Source organism: Agrilus planipennis, unplaced genomic scaffold (genome assembly GCF_000699045.2).
Source record: "Agrilus planipennis isolate EAB-ADULT unplaced genomic scaffold, Apla_2.0 scaffold171, whole genome shotgun sequence".
Lineage (NCBI taxonomy): Eukaryota > Metazoa > Arthropoda > Insecta > Coleoptera > Buprestidae > Agrilus > Agrilus planipennis.
Genome location: NW_020438994.1, coordinates 680,428 through 703,240, shown reverse-complemented (window position 1 = coordinate 703,240; position 22,813 = coordinate 680,428). Strand labels below are relative to the sequence as shown.

Below are 22,813 nucleotides of genomic sequence, written 5' to 3'. Positions count from 1 at the left end.
AGGAGCTTGACGAATCAGTCTATAGAGATGGCATTAATAGACTGGAACACCGCTATGAGAAATGTATCAGCCTTGGAGGAGATTATGTTGAGAAATAAAAAAAAAAAATTTTTAAAAACCTTGTTTTTCTTGGTCAGGCCGGAAACTTATCAATCCACCCTCGTATTTGCGAAAATAAGTAAAGTGGAATAAACCTTGCCCCTTGCTTATGGTAAAAGGCATCGATCGTAGCGACACGCCATGACAATAATTCGAATCAATCCTATCAGGTCAAATACGCCACGTTTCCATACGAAAACATGTGTTACAAGTTAATTTTGAAGCAATGGTTTTATCTTTGAGTGAAATTTTGGAGTTCTTGAACTCATCAATAAAAAGCCGTAATTTCGTTGAAGGAGAGAAAGTTGTGAATGCTGGTCATTTAATATATTGTGGCATATTAAATAATATAAATAATCGATATGAGTTACGCTGAGAGAGTTTATATCATTATTTTCTGCCATTGGAAGGTCAGAACTTGTTAAAATATTTTCTTCATCGTTTAGGTTACCACAATTTCCATTTTGTTGGTTTATATTAGCTTCAGTACGATTTTTTTCTCTATTTAATCTTAATCTTAATCTTAATCATACTTCTATTAATTCGTTTCTGGTCATCTGAAGGCTCTTTTATATTACATGAAGGCAAATTACAGGAAGGTATGGCATCTTTCTTCAAGAATTTGAAACCTTTAAAAATAGAGTCAACATGTCTCATTGTCCACAAAATTCAAAATATTGATTAACGTAATTAATATTTGAATTAATTTTAAATAATTAGTTATAGCTTAAAGTAATTATGCAAAAAAATGAATATTTACCAGGTGGAACATAGTCACTTCTTTTAAAATGTAACTAACAAACTTGCATGTGCTGAATTACTGTTTCCCCAATTTTTAAAACTTCTTGCCATTTTTTATGGCAATCGACTTTACCGAATTACCGAAATAATTTTGTATTTTTACATAGTAACTATTTGGTTTTGGAAAATAGTGGAAACGAACGCCCGGATTGTTAAACGCTTTACTTTTGCAACCATAGACACAACAAAACATTTTACTCGTAGTTTTTTTGGAGAAAATCTTGCTCCATTTGTTTCAGATTGATTTTCCATACTTTAAAATAATTTTATTTAATTTCTTCTATTATAATAAAAATAAAAAGAATTACGTATGTATCTCTTTCTACTCGCTGTGTAACAGCTAACCCGATAGGATTGGTTCGAATTATTGTCACTACATGTCGCTACGATCGATGCCTTTTACCAATAGGGGAGTCTGCATTTTTAACACGTACAAAACTTGTTTTCTCTTTATGACCTCCTTAAGTTTCTCGTATAGATACAGTCGACTTTGCACTTCCTGAGAATTTCGAGGCAAAAATACGCACATGTGTTGACAATCCCAAACATTTTCCCGTTGTCCCGTTGCGTCGGTCGGTCTTGGTAACAAAATCCACCACAAAAATTTGCTATTTAAGAATCGCTGAACAGAAACCATCTTTTTTTGCCTTCGCTAGCTTACTAACTTCAGCATTTCCAAGAATCAACACTTCTACATTACTGTTCAGTTTAATTATTTTATTAACAGTTGTTTTATTGTAATACATTTTTGTCAAATGAGAGTAAACGACTGCGCGTTACACCACAAAATAAAAAACAAAAATATGCTATAAAGAATCGCGATTGTTTCAACTGACAAAGTGCATATAGGTAAATAATACTGACCGTGAGTCAAATCAAGGTTACAAGTTTTAAGAAACAATGTAAATTTACGCTTGACTCAATATATTTACACGAAATATTTCTAAATTAAATATTTATTTGTATTTATAGCCGTATTCAAAGATAAATATATTTTTAAAATATTTTGAAAACGTTATTGAAACATTACAAAGGATTTTCATAGAAGCGCACTGGTAACACTGGTAGATTTACCTGAGTATTTAAGGAAGATTCTTTTAAAAACAGATCCCATCAGACCTGAAAAAAGTCACAAAAGTAAAAAAGGATGCACAGTCAAGTAGGCATTTCTATAACAGTACCGGATTACAACCACATTTCAGTGCCCTAATAAGGTACGCCCTAGTAAAACCCGATTTAGGGATTTCCCTAAGTAATTTCTGTTCGGATTTGTCAAATAAAAAGTTTACAATCAGAAATAAACAAAAGAAATTAAATTTAATTTTGAAAAAGAGAAAAAAAAATATCTGTATTACACACAGTAGAAGTGAAACTTATTTTGTAGTAAAACTATCCGAGTAGTAATAAGTAGGGTACCGATCCGAATCGGGTCCGGCATCCCAGTTACCCTAATAGGGTTGATATAAGAAAATTTCACCCGGATTTGATGTGACACGTAACGCGTTAAAGTTCAGATCCAGATCGAGTTACCCTATCCGTCCCGGATCAGATACCGTATATGGTCCTGAGCAGGTTAATCTACATGAAGGAGATCAGAGTACTATATATGATCCTGAGCAGGAGAACCTACATGGGGCAGATCAAAGTATCCTGTATGAGCCTGAGCAGGTTAATCTACAGGGAGCAGATTAGGGTATCCAGTATGATCCGAGTAAATTAAACTACACGGGGAATATGAGAGTTTCCTGTAGTATTTAACAGATTATGCTACATGATACAAATCAAATATTAAAACAATTCCATTGAGAGTCATAATTGATTAACTTTAATTTTTAAAGATTCGTTTTATTTATTAATCTTTTACGAATAAAGTGTTAAAATGATATATATATTGTATACAGAAAATATTTAAGTGTCATTAATAATTAAAGTGATTCATCTTCAGAATTATTTGAAACGTTAATTAGGTTTCCATTCTTTTTACGTAAACCTCCCCAATTACGTGCATTGTTTAATGCTTGCTTTATGGAATAGTCAGATTTTAAATGCTCCTGCATCTATATTTTGAATATATTTTCGGCAATAAACTTGTACAATGCGAACATTAAATATTAGCATTTATATTTTTCGTTTAAAAAAGTAATTATTCCTTAAGCATATTACTTATATACCTTTAAGGGAAAGAATGTAATATTGTTTTTTTGAAAACATGCTTTTCCGTGTGTGCTTGATACCAGTAAACTGAAGAGCAACATCCCTAGTAAGGAAATCTGCTATTAATCTTGTAAAGCACTTCGCTAGTGGTTCTTCAACAGTGGTGTAAGTTGAAATATTACTAGACATGTATTCAAACTTATGTAATATCACGTTCATCACTTGGGACTTGCAACTTAAGATCTAAATTGTACATCTATCTTCAATTTGCAATTAGTTAGAATGCAGAAAGTTTCAAAGGTTGCTATGCTGATTCATACTATTAAAACTTTATAACGTTTTTAAATACATGCAGTCTCCTGTTTAAGGCAGAGCACTTCATGTTAATGAGTTCTAATTTGATATCGTATCCATATTGTGGAATTCTGAACAATTTTTTTCCCATAAGTTAAAAATCAGCGTATGATTTATTCGTACGGCCATACATATTAATATTGATAGGTACAAAAACGGGTCTATTCATGCTAATAATATTATCTTATAACGTAGACGTATCTATTTGATCCTACTTACAATTAAGTATGTATTTGTATTTGTTCGATGTATTCTCAAACAAAATGAATTGTAAATAAAAACCTTAAATTTGTAAAATGGTAAAAACCTACCTTTTCAAAACTTAGAATATGTGATATGTATTGTAACTGTTTTATTATCATCTAATGAAATTCTAGTTAGATTGTTCTTAATTTTAGTTAGATAAGGTTATTCACAATGTTATAATAAAAAGGTTACCAAACTTAAAGGCAATTCACTGTTCAAGTATCTGTCGCAATCGTTATTCTGCAATATTTATGTAGGCACTTAATTAAACTGGTTGTTAATTTCTTTTTATACTTAGATCAATTTCTAACCCTTTATATTTCGAGTGTATTAAAAACTAATTTAAACTTGATTCAAAAATTTTACAAGAATATATAGTATATGCTACGCCGAATACTTGTATTCAAAAAAATTTTGCATAATAAGTAAGAGCATTATTTTGAAAATTTATATAATTTTTATCCACTGTAAATTATATCAAATTAATGAGAAAAAAACGTTACTACTATTAAACCCTTGTCGGCAATCGAACCCGGAACCTTTGACTTTACGTAGCAATGATCTGACCACCTACATATTAGATCAGAAATTCATCGAACTTATGTACGAGGGCGGTTCAATAAGTACCCGTGTTTAAAGACAGAGGACTTTCCTAAGGGAAATTGGTGTTGTCATATATCAAACCACGCCAAAACGAATTTCAGACCGATTGATTGGTTCGTTTGGATTTGGCAGCCATTCGACTGAGACGTGTTTCGTTATTTTCGCTAAGACGGAAAAAGAGCAGTATCGTTCGGTAACTTGCTTTTTGTTTTTGGATGGGAAAAAAATGCGAGGTGATGAAAACAAAGTTGGATACTGTTTATGGAGACATTTCGCCATCTACCACCATAGTTAGATATTGCTTCAACGAATTTAAACGTGGGCAATGATCCGTTTTTGATAGGAGCGACCAAGAAGCCTGGCAAACGTTGTTAACCGAGGAAATCATTTTACGGATTTTTTAGGAAAAGGAAGAACGATCTAGTATTGTCCAGTATACTAGAGTGAGTTATTGGACCGCTTCGACAAAAATTGAAGGAGACATGGACGCATTTGGCGAAGAAGAAGGTGCTTTTTCAACACGATAACGCACCTGCACATTCATCAGGAGTTGTTGCCGCCAAACTGCATGAATTACATAATGAACTGCTGCCGCACACCCCGTACTCACTCGATTTGACTCCCTGCGACTTCGTCTTGTTCCCTACCATGAAGAAATAACTCGCGAGAAAAAAATTTAGCTCAAACGAGGAAAAAAATTTAGCTCAAACGAGGAAGTCATCGCCGAGATAGGGGGGATTTTGGAGAGTTCGACAAATCTTATTTTTTGGAGAGATAAAAAAATGGCAAGGACGTTGGGAGAAGTGTATCTTTCTAAAAGGAGACTGGGTTGAAATATAAAAAAAGTTAAAAAAAAAATAAGTGTCTTCATTTCTAACATGGGTACTTATTGAACCGCCCTGGTATATACATATATTAATATCACATGAAATACTTCAAGAAGTATTTGATAGTGGTTAATATTTTCTATTAATGTGAAAATTCATTTAATTTTTATCCACTAAATATTACCTCATATAAATGAGGAAAAATTGTTGCTGCTCTCACCTCTCGTGGTTTAGTGGTCAAAGTATTGGTGCATAAAGCCAAAGATCCCGGGTTCGATTCCCGGCAGAGGTGTGACAGTAACAACAGTTTCTCCTCATTAATTTGAAGTGATGTGTAGTGGATAAAAATTAAATGTATTTTCACATTCATATTAAATATTAACCACTATTAAAAGTTTCTTATATCAAATTAATTAAATTACTTAAATTTCCCTATTTTATGAAATAGCTAACAAGTACATTGTTGTCCTTCAACAACTGCACTTTTTAACCTTGATCTTTACCTGAAGAAAATACCACAAATGGCGTGGTGAGCGGCATCTGTAGTACGATGAGATCCAAAAAGATCGAAATCGCGATCTGCGTCTGGCAGTTTCAACAGAATACAGACCACTTCGAATTATTTTGTTTGATCTTTACCTACTTAGTCTTTACTACAACTAATTTAAAACCAAACTGTTTAATTTGCATGATTGCCTATTCTACGAATTCTGCAAGACTACATTACCCAGTAAGCCACTATTTGCTTAGTCCATGAAATCAGTAAGTTCATTGCTTACTTCATGACAAAATTTTGACGAGTAAACGAAATAGCCAATTACCTACATGTATTCGGCTTATATATAGTTATATGTATACAAGTGTAAATATTCATTTAAGTACTTACTTAATTTTCGCTCTGGAGAGTTAAGATTTTTGTGCAGTTTCTCTTTCCCAGTTGAAAAGTTTCCTTATTTATTGATGTTTTTATTAAAGACAAAATCTCAATGAACAGTCCTACATGAGAACTAGAACAAAAATGAATCGAAGGTCGAAAAACATTCGCAGAGAAACTAGGCCAAGATGATTTTTGTTAAGGTTTTCTGGAACAGAATGGGATATTTTTCAACCAACTGAGTTGTTTTGATTTTTATCATTATATGTATTTGATACTTTTATGTTAATTTGAGCTTTTTACTGCTGACTAAGTTATTTAATAGTTTTGACCTTTACTTGATAAAAATTAATGATACCAAGTAATATATAAATGGATATTTATTTGTACGTATCCTGACGCATTTCTCTTTAGATATTAAAGTTCACGGTTGAAACAGTTTTAAGCTTTAGAAACCATTCCTTATATTTTTACCATTAAAAAATACTATTCTGTATAAGATTGTAAAAAGAAATTTCAGCTAGAGACTTACAATAGTAATAATTTAGTTTAAAAACTACTATATACTTTAATCGTCTGGAGTTTCGTCAATTTCCACAATTGACCAGATCCACATCTCCTTCTGAAACCGAATACTATGACTTGTTCCTTCCCTCTACCGTAGAAATACCCAATTTAAAATACTTATAGAAACAAGAAGTCGCTTGTCGAGCATATTGTACAAAAAAGGTTTAATAAATGTAAAGTACCTAATCATTTCTAGAATATAAAACTATTGCTAGTTATTAAATTTAATTAACAAGTTTTCGCAGTTTATTCAGCAATTAAAATTCTAATTCTAAAAAAATTTCCTTCACTTTGCATTTGCAAATTGCAGGTTGTAACAGAAGGGGGTGGGCAGTTTTGGAGGGTGTAAATTAGATGCAATAACGAATTTCATGGTGAGTTCAGTAGCGTGGTTAAGAGAAAAATTTTTATTTAAGAAGATCACAATGAATTACAATTCAAAGCCGGTGCTGTTCATGAATTAGCAACGTAAGCGTGTACCAAATATTGAACATAGATAAAAACTCTGCAGCTACTATGACGTAGAATGGAAGCAGTGACGGTTATCGAACGTCCAAGATAAACAATTTACTAGCATACCATAATTAAATACCTTGTCGCATTATTACTACATTTATTTGTTTCCTTTCTAATCATCATTATAAGGTCGTCAGTCATAATACTGGTTGGACACGCACCTCCACCCTTTCCTATCCTGCGTTAATCTTCGCATTTCCCTAAAGCTAGAACAACCCATATCCTTAACTATTTGTGAACAGTAATCTAACAGTAATCTAATCTAGGGCTACCGCTACCCCTCCTGTTCTGCCTCTAGCATGTCTCTGACTAGACATGCCTAAGAAGGTGTCCTACTAAGCTATCTCACCTATTTCTTATTGACTTCCAAAGAGTCCTCTGTTCTCTTATTCTTTCTAATACCTCTTCATTTCTAACCTTCTCTATCCACGGTATCCTCATCAAACGCCTGTAACACCACACTTCGAACGCCTCTAACCTTTTCTTTTCCGCCGCGCCCACTGTCCATGTTTCGCACCCGTACAGCGCTGTGCTCCAAACATACACCTTTAACACCCTTTTTCGAATTTCTAAATTAACCGTTCGCCAGCATAGAACTAACTTCTTTCTATTGAAGGCGACTCGACCCTGCGCTATCCTCTGCTTTATGTTCCTACTACTCCATCCGTCCTGACTTATCTGACTTTATATTCGCTCTTTCCATACTTTTCCTTCCCTTGCATACCAGCATTTTTGTTTTACTTTTATTTATTTTCATTCAGTACTATTTTGACCGCTTTCATTTTATTTAAAGCTATCTCTAACTCCTCCTTGCTAGATGCTAATACTGTTATATCATCTGCGAATCCAATCAACACTACTATTATTAATGAATTTTTAATTCACCACTACATCGTATGCTTTGACGTTTCTTTACTCTTTTTACTTCGCTTTGTATCGTCTCGTAAGTCGAACTCATACTAACAATAAGTTGATTTCGTGGCAACTATACTTATAGGGTTGGTAAAGCTGGTAATCGCTCGCAGCGAAACCGTTGACGACTTTTGTCGTATGCATCCTACTGTGATGTTGGTGGGTTTACCAAAATTATCTTCTAAGACTGACAACGACAAAAACTATTTATTTACACTAATATTATGATATATCACTACTCACTGCGCTATTTATTTTACTGCTTTCGCTGCCAATTTATTTCTCGATTCACTTCTGCAACACTCAATTTATTTCTCCTTCACTCGGCGATCGTCCCTTCTTTTAAATACTCTTTTGTTTACTTTCGGGAGCCTTCTCGAAACATCCGAATCGTTTAGTTTTTCTTTGAACTGTTTAACTGTTTTCCCAGAACGCAGGTATACGGCGCACATGAAGAATGACGCCCGCAGCTAGTCGGCGAATCGATAAGCCGTTTAAGCACATGTGTGCCCGATCGCACACAAACACGCTCCTGCTCGCTACACTGCCCCCTCATTAAGGATGTTTCGTCCCGAAACATTTTCACTTCGCAGGATCATGCCCGAATCTGCAGTTCTCGCCTTTACGACATCCGCTCCGGGAATAGAAGTAACAGTCCACGGTCTTCTCATGATTGGTCCGATTCGTGTTATTACTGCAAACTAAAATGTCTATTCCAGTACGGCGGAACAGGTCTTCGATCATGTTCCGTACGATCCTCCAATCTAGGTTGTCTAGTCCACAACCAAGCTTCGGAATCGCCAGGTTCTGTAGGTTATTCTCCAGAAGATGTCCGCGGAGTTCCATTACTGCGTCCCAAAGGTCTCAATAAGTTGGTTTATCAGAGAATCTTCCTTTAGTTACTAGGTAATAAATATTTCGTCGTCCGTCACGCAGGCACAACAGCCTTTTTTTCTTCTGTACTTGGTCTTCAAGATGTTCCAAACCGCCAAATCTGCGTTTGAACTCGGACGCTACTACGGCTCATTCTGAGATCCTTTGAAACGCAATGGGCTAGAGAATATTCTTTAGATATAACAAAGAGGTCTCGTCGGATTTCTTGCGTCACTCCAAATCTTCTTTCATGAACTCTTCGAATGTGGGCTCGGAAGGAACAGTTCTTAATAATCTGGCCCGCGCCCCCTCCTCATTTGCACCGGAGAATGGAGCCGAGGGATTAAAGTCGACTACCTTCGGCTTCCCATTTGGAGTTTTCTTAATTCGGTAGATCACTTCATTAATCCTCTTCACTATCTCATGGGGTCCTTCCCAATTTTGCTGGACCCTAGGTGATAGTCCACGGCAACGACGAGGATTATACAACCAAACAAGATCTCCAGCTTGATAACCACCTGATGTAGCCTTGATATCGTAGTTTTCTTTAATCCTTTCACTAGCAATCTGTGGATGCAGACGAACTGACTTGTGGAAATCATTAAGCTTTCTTCGGAGGTTGGTAACATAACCTTCTCCAGCCAAGTCATCTCCTGGTTTACAGCCGAATTTGAGGTCACAAGGTAGTCTTCTCTTCTCCCTTCCAAAAAGGACACTGACAGGTGTTTGGCCTGTCGTTTCGTGGGCAGATGAACGGTATGCTATTAAAAATAAAGACAAATAGCGGTCCCAGTCCCTTTGGTGATCAGACACTACCTTGGAGAGATATTTAATTAAGGTCCGGTTCATTCGCTCAACCGTGCCGTCCGATTGTGGATGGAGTGGAGTAGTTCGAGTTTTCTTCATTCCTAGGAGCTCGAATATTCCACGGAATATAGCCGATTCGAAATTCCTCCTTTGGTCTGAGTGCAACTCCAAGGGCACCCCAAAACAACTGATCAACTCTTTCACCTTCTCCTCAACTACGGATTCCGACTCCTGGTTCGGAAGGGCATAGACTTCAACCCACTAAGTAAAATAGTCCATAACGACCACGATGTACTTGTTACCTTTCTCGGACTCTGGGAATGGGCCCACCACATCGATTGCGATTCGGTCGAAGGGATCGCCGACGTTGTATTGACGTATTGGCGCCCTTGGCCTTTTCTGTGGTCCATTACTCTCGTGGTACACTTCATACACTAATTCTTGACATCTTCCTTACAGTTCACCCAATTAAATCGCTCTCGAACATTCCCAAGCGTCTTATTCACTCCAAATTGCCACCAGATGATCCGTCATGAAGATACTGCAACACTTCTCCAACCTTGTTTCTAGGAATAACGAGTTGCTTCCTATCTTTCTCTCCATTTGGACTTTCAACTACACGCTTCAGGATGCCTTCCTCCAAAGCCATTGAGTCCCACTGAGCCCATAACGATTTTAGTACTTGGGTACAGAAAAAAATTTGCTACCACGTTGGTCGTTTTCCGTCTCTTTTTCATTTCATCACCTTCTTCAAGTTTGGGTCGTTTTCTTGGTCGTGTTTTATATTTTTAGGTAACCACTCGTCATCGATTACCGTGAAGCGTCGAATTGTTTCTTCATTCTTTTCCATTCGATTACACTGCTTGTAGTCTGTTTGACGTCGAGTACTTGGAGAAGGAGTACTTTTCCTACACTGCCTCCTCGTATGATCTATTGTAGTTCGCCGGAGATGATTCGGTAGACGGTTTCTTCTAATAATTCTGACGAATCCGTTTCTTCACACAGTAGTCGAACCCTTCCCTGTTTGCTATAAGCCCGTTTAACAGTTTCGTATTCCAATGCACGAGCCAATGCATCAGCTAGCGTCTTAGGTCGGTCAAGGCGTATTCGTTGTTGAGTGTCACTGTCCCAAAGTCCATCATTAATGCCTCAACTGCCAACCTTTCCATCACCGCTTTTAAATGAGTCTCGCTGTAGCGCAACTCTAACCGTTTTACCAACTGTTCATAATCCGCCAATTCTTCCGGGGAAAGGGTGTTCAAAATGTCACATGCGTTTCCACGAAGCGCAACGGTCAACGCAGTGACTTTTTCTTCAGGCGCCCAGTGATTCGCCTTAGCAGCCGTCTCGAATTGCTTGTGGTATGTGGTTCATGAGGACTTTCCGTCAAGCGTTGGTGGTTTTACTCGTGTTCTTGACTCTATACCGCTTTCTTGGCTGAATTGGTTGAGTATACTAGATGCGCCAACATCCTCTTCGAATGGTTTTATCTATCCATTAAAAATCAATTCTTCCAGCACTTTTATCTTCTCCCATTTCTTGAATATTTTATTAAATTTTTCTTCCCATTTATTCTCCAAACTTCTACTGTTTTCTTCCAATTCACGTTTCAAACTTTTAATATTTTCATCTAATTCACGTTTCAAACTTTTATTATTTTCTTCCAATTCACGTTTCAAACTTTTACTATTTTCTTCCAATTTTTTTTCCAAACTTACTATTTTCTTCCAATTTTCTTTCCAAACATTACCTCATTTGCGACAATTCGTCTTCGAAAAGGAACATTTCAGAATCATGGCCATCGTTTTTCATCGCCTTCGCGAGCCGCCTCTGAAGTTCCGCTTTGTTACCGCTTGTCGCTTCATCCCGTTCTTCTAATTCTCTTCTTAATTTAGCTACCTTTAATTCGTACAACTTCTTTGCCATTGTAATGTCTATTAGTCAACCCTACATCTGACACCAGTTGTAATGTTCGTGGGTTTAACAAAATTAACTTCTAAGACTGATAACGACAAGAACTATTTATTTACACTAATGTTGATATATAACTATTCACTGCACAATTTATTTCTTAAAATACTCTTTTTTTTACTTTCGGGAACCTTCTCGAAACGTCCGAACAGTTTATTTTTTCTTTGAACTGTTTAACTGCTTTCCCATAACGCAGGTACGACACATTTACAAATACGGCGCACATGAAGAAAGGCACCCGCGGCTAGTCGGCGAATCTATGAGCCGTTCACGCACACGTGTCCTAGATCGCACGAAAACACACTCATGCTCCCTAGTACGAAGCTGGGGCGGGCTCGCTAATATGCTAATTTAATGATAAAGTATGTTGTAGGTTTGAGGTTCCTTTGGTCATTCTGAACAAAGAGGTATTTAGAAACTGTTTTCTATAATGAGCCGGTTTCGAGTGATGCATAAAAGATTTTAGGCTAAAAAAAGTAAAATTACAATTTTCAAACTTCAATTGTGATTTGTGACGTTACTATTGGTCTTAAGTAGTTTTTAGACATCCGTCAATAAAACCCTGAGGAGAAAATTAATTAATTGTAATGCCTTTTTCTTATTGTTAATTATTTAGTATTCAAACCGAAGATGTTTCTCTTGTAATAATACCTGTGTGACATGTTTCATGAGTACCTACCGTTTTAATCAAACATAATTTTTTTATTATAAAATTTTTACTTTCTAGTCTGCTGGAGGCTGCCGTAACTACGAAGTTATAAGCAATTAATATTTTATTAGCCAATGGTCTGATTTTATGGTTGGTTAAGATTTCTTCATTATTACTCATTCTACTCCACTTATTAGGCTGCTCGGATAAATATAACTAATCATAAACCTATTCGCTATGTAGCAGTATTTACCAACGCATAAAAGCACAATATTTACTGTAACTATAATTTGTTAGTGTGTGTTTTATTGTTACATAAACGGAAAACCTAATTTCATACAACACAAAACCAAACAACGGAACCTTATCCTATAATTTAATTCAAGCACTACGTTTGGAACCACGATGCAGGTGAAACTTTTCGGATTCTAGGCATTTAACTGTAAATTTTCGGAAAATTATTCGATTTAGGGTATTAAAATTAAAATCGCGTTCTTAATCGTATCTTAATAATTGGAAAATGGAAATGATAATGGAAAATCAATAGTAGACAAGATATCCAACTATAAATTTTAATTTAGATTTACGTATGAGAGTACGGAATATATAATAAATACATTCAGATGATAGACGCATGTTAAAAACTGAGAACAAATTTATTTAAATCATTGAATAATTTTGACCTTCAGTTATTCTATCAACAATTTTATCTTCGCTTTGAGTTTCACAGTCTATAAGTGTAATTGTCATTCACTTGCACGAATGAGTGAGAATAGAAATGCTACACGGTTAGCTCATGCAAACCATGGGCGCCTCCATATTGACCTTGGCTGCTCTGCCGAGCGCTTTTTAGTTTTACCCCTACTCCGCGGCCGGCTGTAATGCGACATGCGATAAATGGACGAAAAAATTTGAGGTGATGTAATAAAAGTTTCACTTTAAAACACAAATAAATTGCATTGGGGTAGTACAGACACTGGTTCCTAATCTACCTTACCAAATCAATGCTCGAAGTTCTCAACAGAAATAAAAGACAATATAGTATTAAAGTGGCAATTACACAGTTACAATTGACCGAAAACCTAACTAATTACTAGACCCAAAAGTTAATAGTAGAATCCTATATGTTCTTTGGATTCACTCAGAGTACAGGACGCATAAATAAAGATTGGTTGTGTGCATGAGCACGGACTGAAACTTAAATAATATGTAATCAATTCATATCTAAAAGCCATATTTTAACTCGAAACCATCTCGACTCCGCTGAAAGGGTATAGTAAAGAACAGAATGACAACATGAGAATTAAAAGGTTATAAAAATAAAAATTACGTGTCACTATGCTCGTACACGCTAATCTGCGAAACCACTCATCCGATTTCAATGAAATTATGTGAATATGTATGGTTGGTTCCAGCTTGAAAGATAGCATAGTTTTTGATTAGATAGGTGGGCGTTGAGATCTTTTTTTTTTGTTTGTTTTCAAAATACCTCCCTAAAGGTGTAAAATAAAAGTTTGTAATTTACTGACTTCCTACAAATACCCCAAAAGCACATTAAAATTAGTCAAACAGCTATTAGTAAATTTTGAATTCCGCATTATTATTATATCTATTTGTGTTTCTTTGTTGTATTTGTTATCTATTGTTTTTCTGTATTTTTTAATATTTATATTGTTTGTGTGGTATTATTTCGCTTCTTGTCTTTTGTGTATATTTTCAATTTTGTAATTAATATTTTGTTCTATTTTGTTTTTATTATAAACTGTATATGTAACATTGGTGGACTCCTTCTTATTGTGGACACATAAACCCTAAAATAGTATTGAGAACACAAAAGAAAAAAAAATTAACATCATGTACACAGTAATACGTAAATTAATATCCTCTGGACAGGTATAATAGTAATTTTATTTTTCCAAGCCACCACTCAGGTATTGGCAAGGTGCGTTACCTTTTTTGCATATATATAATACTCTATATTGCTAGTAGGGGTCTAGAAAAAGATGACGACCCAACGGTGCTGACATATATGCATCTGTCTCTCTCGTAACTACTTCGAGTATTACGCGCATGCTCGACAATTGAGCATGCCTATAGGCGCGCATCATTTACCCCATCAGAGTCGTGACGATTGCGCACAACAGGTCAAGTAATCTAAAAAGATACAGAAGTAGTCGTTTGTTGTCTTACTTACTCCATGACACTTCTACTTACGGGAACTAGCAATAGAGGAGTATTATATATATGCTTTTTTGTGGGTGGTTTGCCAATAGCTGTATCTTCGCAATAGAAAAAAATTAATACAATACGAGTAAACTCACACACATGTATACGTGTGTATTACAAAAATTATTTCTGAGTCACGCAAAAACGTCCGACATTTGACGTATTCCATTTGCAATGATCATACACGGTCGCTCAAATCATTACACTTTTGAACTGACGTTTGATATGCACGTTATTTCATACAACCCCATACAAAGAAGTCAAATGGATTGAGATCAGGACTACGCGCCGACCAGGAAAGAAGACAGAAACAAGCCACCTATTCAAATTGTGCATTTTGCGTTATTTCTGGAGCTTCAACTAGTTGTCAGTAGGCATTTCAGCTGTATATTTAGTTACGAGCGGGATCGAATTATCTGCAGGCAAATTATAGGAAAGAGAGAGAAGCCAATCTCGTGTAGTAGTTTAATATCTAGGAATTTTTGGGGTTGTAGAAGGAAAGGTACATGAAGAGGAGAGTATGGATCTTTCCATTCAAGAACAAGCACGAGAAAGAAAGATAATTTGCTGCATAGATAAAAGAATAGAAATAGAATTACGCATCCCTTGAGCAGTTTGTCTCTTTTTACTGTCGCTTTTTCGTTTCATCGACTTTCAAATCACAACAATGCTAAAGAAGTTTTCACTTCAAAAAGGAATAACATTACACCAATTGGTGTATAGCAGAAATAGATGTACATAAGCAGAATTTGAGCATGTTGCCAGCACCGAACAATCTGAGGAATTTAGGAAAGCAAAGACGTTTATTTAAAAATATAATTCGAACTAGACAGTTACCCTGCTTTCACACAGACGGTTTTTTGCCGTGGCCGTGCACGGCAACCGTACCGTGTATAATAGTAATACATTGGTTTATATGCAAGCGTTCACACAGCACGGTTTGCTGCCGTAGCCGTGCAAAGCTGCCGTCGCAGCACGGCATGGGGACTGCAACGGCACGGCGCCGTGGCCGTGCACGGCAACAGTGAGACAAGCAAGTGTATAGAAGTATTCACACGTGCCGTGTGTTCACACGGCAAAAATTGTTTTCAGGATCGTTTTTCTCTCTGAATTGTGCAGTTAACAGAAGTGTGGCGGATAATAACACCGCTATATTTAATTTAAAACATATATTTGACTAAACATTATATTACACCCTTTTGTAAATATTTCTACTAGAATTCTTTTGTATCTGTCTTTCTATTATTATTATTCTCTGTGAAAATATTTGGAACAGTGTCTTAACAAGCATCGGTAGAGATTATATAATTAAGAAAAATTTACCTCCTTTCTTAATAATATATCATTGGGGAAGATAATACAAAGGATATATTAAATATGAGCATTTAAATTTTCTCGGATATTTTTGAAGAAACAAGGTTTTGTACAGATATATATTACTCAATCTTCTTTTATCTTTTATAAGCTAGACAGTGAAAACTTTAATAATTTGATTTCTTTTGGTATCAAAGCGTTACATAACAGAAAGGAAAACCTTTTTCTATTTCTGATAGATTGTTTTCTGATTGATACTCAATTTTTTTTTATTTCCCTCTTGATATTAAATAAAGCGTAATCATTGTCAATTAATTTTGATGACTATTACTAATTTTTAAATCATCTTGCAATTTTACGCATAATTCATCGAAACTCCTAATGGACATTCGAAAATAATTAAAAAATTTGGAGCTATCCTCTCGTAGCTCATGAAATAATATTACAAATTCACCCATCAATTGTCTGTTTTCAAGTAGTGGATGAATCCAAAATCTTCTTGTTTTTTGTGTTTTTTGCGATTATGCCATATCATTAGTAACAGCATGCGTTTTTTTCTTTCGTCCATTTTGGTCATGTATCAAAACAAAACTAAACCGTGAAAAACCGCGTGCAGTGTGAACGCAAAGCAAAATGAAATTACGGCACGGCACGGCACGGTTGCCGTTAGAAAACCGTCTGTGTGAAAGCAGGGTTAAAATCCGAATCTGATCTTTTGCGTACCTAATAAGCAACCTCTCGCCGCTGCACCGCTAATTGTTATTCGGTTATCTCTTTTCACCTTGTCTGTACTACCCATCAAACATTTCCTAACTTAACAAGCAAATAACTACAGTCACTAGTAAAAACAAGAAAGAAGATACTTCACAGATAATTTATTGTGGACTATGTCAATTTTAAACGTTCCAACTATACTGCAGGCTTGTGGTTGATGCCGTCCCTTGCTGACTCTTGAGAATGCAGAAAAGCAGTCCCACTACGTAGGTGTGTCTTACCGTCCACCTACCGTCATTTCGTCTTTCGTGAGCGAACCTAACCGGCTACCCCCAAAGGCAATGGAGGTTATTTGTACAGTGCCTTCCATGGGTACCCAGAATGAAAATAGCCCCTTTCTCACTATTATGTATTGATTGACTGCTGTTGAATCGCTTCATCGGATCTCACCTTCCAGCATTAGCCGCCTGTTACTGTAGTTCCATCCTTAAATTTGTAGAGAACTCCTAGAGTAATCGTACATGTTGAGTTATTTTGATGCGCCAAATACCTTGGAAGTCGATAATCCACTGATCCACAATTATGACAATGTTTTTTAAACAGAAAATTTGATTTTCCTGTAAAATGTATTGTGATATAACAGGTCAATTGGAAAGTCCCCGGCCTAAAATAGTAAAACACATTTTTTTTGCAAAATTCGTTTTTTTTATTCAACATAATTCCCTTCAAGGGTGATACACTGATTATAGCGATCCTCCAACTTTTCGATACCATTTTTGTAGTACGATTTGTCCTTTGCTTCAAAATAGGCCTCAGTTTCGGCGATCACCTCTTCATTCGACGAAAATTTTTTCCCAACGAGCATTCTTTTGAGATCTGAGAACAGGAAGTAGTCGCTGGGGGCCAGATCTGGAGAATACGGTGGATGCGGAAGCAATTCGAAGCCCAATTCATGAATTTTTGCCATCGTTTTCACTGACTTGTGAGACGGTGCATTGTCTTGGTGAAGCAGGACTTTCTTTTTCTGCAAATGCGGTCGTTTCTCGGCGATTTCGTCCTTCAAACGGTCCAATAACGCTATGTAATAGTCGCTGTTGATGGTCCTTCCTTTTTCAAGGTAGTCAATGAAAATTATTCCACGCGCATCCCAAAATACAGACGCCATAACCTTGCCAGCCGACTGTTGCGTTTTTGCACGCTTTGGAGCGGGTTCATCGTGTGCAGTCCACTCCGATGACTGTCGATTGGACTTCGGAGTGAAATGATGGAGCCATGTTTCATCCATTGTCACATATCGACGCAAAAACTCGGGTTTATTACGCGTGATCATCTTCAAACACTGCTCTGAATCATCAACTCGTCGTTGTTTTTGGTCAAAAGTGAGCTCGCGCGGCACCCACTTTGCACAGAGCTTTCTCATACCCAAATATTCGTGAATGATGTGATGTATACGTTCCGTTGATATCTGTAGAGTGTCTGCTATTTCATTCAATTTCAATTTACGGTCATTCAAAATCATTTTGTGGATTTTTTTAATGTTTTCGTCCGTAACAGCCTCTTTTGGGCGTCCACTGCGTTCACCGTCTTCGGTGCTCATTTCACCACGTCTAAACTTAGCATACCAATCCTTGATGGTTGATTTTCCTGGGGCAGTGTCCGGAAATTCGTTATCAAGCCAAGTTTTTGCTTCAACTGTATTTTTTCCCTTCAAAAAGCAATATTTTATCAACACGCGAAATTCCTTTTTATCCATTTTTTTCACAATAACAAAAGTTGCTTCACTAAAAATGCTATAATTCACAAACTAATGATCCCATAGCCGTCAAATTTATAGACGCGTCTTTTGAAGGTTAGGACTAACTGAAAATCATATGGATTTAGTTCTGGTGCCGCCATCTATATGTCAGGCCGGGGACTTTTCAATTGACCCTAGTACAGATAGACATTGGCTATAAAGAAGTATTTTAATAAATGTAGGTAAATTACTCGAAGCAGGCGAGTTTCGGTTGTAACCGAGGAATCAGTAACTTTAGTTGTATATACATATTAGTAATAAGAAAGTACTAACGGGGTTGTAGTATGTTAGTGAGAAATAAAGCTACAATAAATGAAAGCCTGTTACATGACGACCTTGACAGTACCATTGCAAATGAGTTAAAAATAAATATGAAAAAATAAGAAAACGAATGTAAAAAGTGAATTTTATAAAATGGAAGGCAGCGAATCTATTAGATCGTTTTCGCACAGGCTAGGAATAGTGGAGAATTGTCCGTGGCCATGTTGCTGGCGCTGTAACTAGATCTAATTTTCTCGTTTGCTCCAAAGAAATATCAAAAAGGAGGCTAGAAGTTCAGTTGTGGTCTGAGTACAAAATTAGAAAATGTTATATAAATAAGAAGTCGTAGATAAATTAGAAGTAAAATTATTTACTTAGCAACCTGTATTCACGTTAAAGGCGTTTTATAAAGCGAACGGTTTCTATAGAGTGGCAAGGCGACGTTTTTGCGCCCATTAAAATATTCGGCGTGTCTATGACACACCGTCTACAAATTTACTTAAATCGTGGGTGCGAAGATTCCGGAAAACAGGCTCAATGGTAAATCGCAAGCATCCAGGTTGGCAGAAATCCATGAGAACATTGAGAATATTCGACGTGCTGTGGCTCAATATTCGAAGCGCTCTATTCAAAAGAATGGCTAGGCTCTCAACATTCATCGCTCAAGTATGCAACGGACTTTAATGAATGAATTAAAGTTCCATCCGCTCAAAAGTCAATTGGTGCAGTTGCTGAAGCTTACAGACTACAAAATACGAAAAATTTATTGGTAGATGCAAAGGTAATTGAGTTTTATGATGGACTTTTAGAAGAAAATTCTATGAAAATGTTAATATCATATGTGCTAAAACCGCAGAATTAAGACTTGAGAAATCGTATAGTTCTAACGCGGATTTAATCAAGGATATGAAAACTTATATATTACTAATAAAAATCAGCTGCATCGCAAACAAAGCAAAATTCAAAATCTACAGACCAATTTGGAAAAACGATTAAGGAAAGGCTATATCGGATTGGTCATCAGTCATCACTACTAACTAATAATACTCAAGAATCCGGGTTCTAAAACAGGTTACAGGCAAATTAATGATGATAAATTGCCCCTTCTCTGTATAATTGAAATATTAAGTTAATAATCAGACGCAACGTCTTTTTCACATGTGGATCTATCACCTAGTTAGCTGTTCACGACGGAAAAGGCCAATTACAGTTGAAGCGGCTGTTGATGGGCTTCAAAATAATCCTAAATGCATTTTATAGGATTACTTATAATAACATACATGTTTGGATACTTTGAAAATTGCTTTATTTATCTTGACAACTTAATTGTTTTCGGCAATACGTTAGAAAATTGTAATTGAAATTTAATAAAACTAATGCAACACTTAAGAAAACTAAATTTAAAGTTAAATCCTTCTAAATGTAAATTAGTAGTACATTAAGCAAAATGTTTTAAAAAATGTTGCCAATTATCTGATAGACACGTGTTTATGCTTTTTACGGCACATGTAAACTATAAATACATAGATTTTAGCTTGTACACGTAATAAATAACTGACAATGACTTCTAGGAAATCGACGTTTTGTCATGTTTGTATCAGTAAAGTATATTCATGATGTGAAGTTTGTAGGTGATAAAGAACATATTACTCCAATATTTCAGAGCAATATTTTTGTCATACTTATAATGTAATTGTCTTACGATTCACATCAGTAACAAAATGTAGACAATAAAAAAATAATTGCCGCCTTAAATTGACATGTTTTGCAGCTTTTCATAAGAAAATGGCACTTTATCAAGAATTTTTTTAGATAACAAAGTTGTTCGTATTCGTCAAGGTGAATACATTACAAAGTTTCAGTTTGTCGGTAATAAGAAAAAAAGAGGTTTGTCTCTCAGACCATAACCACACTATAGTTAGAGAAGTCCAGTCTATTAAAGAAATAAACAATTTCCATACGCTACTGATGAGGGTGTCAAATAGGCGGTAATGAAATGTGCAATAACATTAAAAACAATATTACTTCGGCCTGGACTTCAAAACGATACTGAGTTTTGTACGACGTCGTGTTAGTTCCCAAAGCTACAAATATTTGAATATTACGATGGAGATTACCACAACGGCCGTGTCAGCATTTCGAAAATTTACTTGGATGTTGTGGAACCACTACGAGGGGATCAACTGGGAAACCACTTCATTTTAATTTTATTTAATGTGAGTTGGATATGTTTACAAAAGCATATCTTTTGGCTTATAAAGAAGCGGCTACCGCAAAAATTTTTGTTGAAAATTATAAGTTGGGTTTATGGTGTGCCTCATGAAATTGTTTTAGATCAGGGTACGGAATTTTTGGCTAACACTTTTAAAAAACATACAAACATATGGGAACAAAGTAACTAAATTCTACCGCATGTCATCGCGAGACAGTAGGTGCCATTGAAAATTCGATTTTCGATTATACTCGTCTACACATTCAAACACATGGAGTTCATGTTATCTTTTTTGTGTTGTAATTCCAATACATTATGTGTATGCCAAAATAAACGCGTTTTTGTAAAAATTGCTAAACTGTTATTCAACCTACCGAATTATGTAGAGCCGTTAAACAATTTTGGCAATTACTCATTGTAATTGAAATTTCGGCTACAAACTGCATGGAATAAAGGCAACAAGAATTTAATAGATTCACGATTAAAGAGGAAACAAAAGTCTGATAAAAATTTAGCAGAAGAAATAATGTTAAGAAATACTAGTAACAACAAGAATGGTTTTTTTTTATATATTTTAAACTTGTTTTAAACTCATATATCTCGATCGAAAACTGGAAGAGAGAAATATCTAAAACCTTGTATCACTAGGAAGGGCTTTTATTTTAATTTCGTATCCAATTATATCATTTAATATGGGTCATTCCATATGAAAAAAAAGTTTGGATATTTCTGCTGAATAACGTACATATTTTGCCCATTGTGAAAAAGATATGATAATTCGTGCTAAACCAAACTATCCAAACCGCACATTATTAGCTATTATGAAAATACCACAAATGGCGTGGTGAGTGCCATCTGTAGTACTATGCCACATTTGAGAATTACGTATGCTCCAACAAGGTCCATTTAAAAATATGAATATCTACTTGCTGAAACGAATCCCGGCGTAGCTCACTTCATTGTGATAGGCACGTTACCATAATCGAACAAAATAATTCGAAATGGTCTGTATTCTGTCGAAACTGCCAGACGCGGATCGCGATTTCGATCGTGCCTATCACGTTGAGGTGAGCTACGCCGGGATTCGTTTCAGCAAGTAGATATCCATATTTTTAAATGGACCTTGTTGGAGCATACGTAATCCTCAAATGTGGCATCGTACTACAGATGGCGCTCACCACGCCATTTGTGGTATTTTCTAAAACGCGCTGTTAAGACAGCAGGTAAGGGTTGTTCTGTGTTCTGTCGGAGCTGCCTGCGACGCGCTGATGAGATCCAAAAAAATCGAAATCGCGATCCGCGTCTGGCAGTTTCGACAGAATACATACCACTTCGAATTAGCTATTATGGTTTAGATGCTATTTGATCTCATTCAAAGAGCTGAAATCGTGTTCCTTTTTTTTTTAACAGTTGGATATCTCAATAACTCCTACAGAAAGGTATAAAGAACTGTTAACAAAATTGACTTAAAATTAAAAAGTTAGGTAGTGTCCAAGAGAAATGGAGTACCCTTTATGACTGACAATATTTTTTTAGGAAAAGCACCATATGATTGCAAACTTTTATAAAAACATTTTTTTATTAAATGTATTACGACAGTAATTTTAAGTTTTTCTGATTGTATTAACTCATTTAACAATACTGCTTAAAACGAATTTAGGACTCAATTCTGATAAAAATTAAAAGACTAATTCATTAGAACATATTTTGTGTGAAACGGAGCTTCTTGCGGACTTTTTTCCGCATTCGACACAACTCCTTTGAATAGCTATAGGTATAATTAAACGATTCTGTCCATCAAATTTTACTCCCTAACTTATATACCTATCTCCCAGTAGCTTCGATCTTTGAGTAGTTGGTTTTTTGGCACTGAAAGATTGCAATTGTACGACGAACGTTCAGCAAAGAAATATATTCATCTGGATGAATTATTTGATTTCTCCAAACGTTTACTACGGCAACATCCAACGTTCGGATAAACAAAGGTCAGGGCTATTTTTTTTTTTAACTTCTTTAACCAATTTTGAAATAAAAAGCC

General features: G+C 35.7%; 1 protein-coding gene across 2 annotated transcripts in view; it reads left to right on the top strand.

The window, feature by feature from the left end:
* Positions 1-22,813, top strand: part of LOC108739369 (inactive dipeptidyl peptidase 10) — a 78,222-nt gene that overhangs the window by 12,171 nt on the left and 43,238 nt on the right. The window lies entirely within an intron of this gene.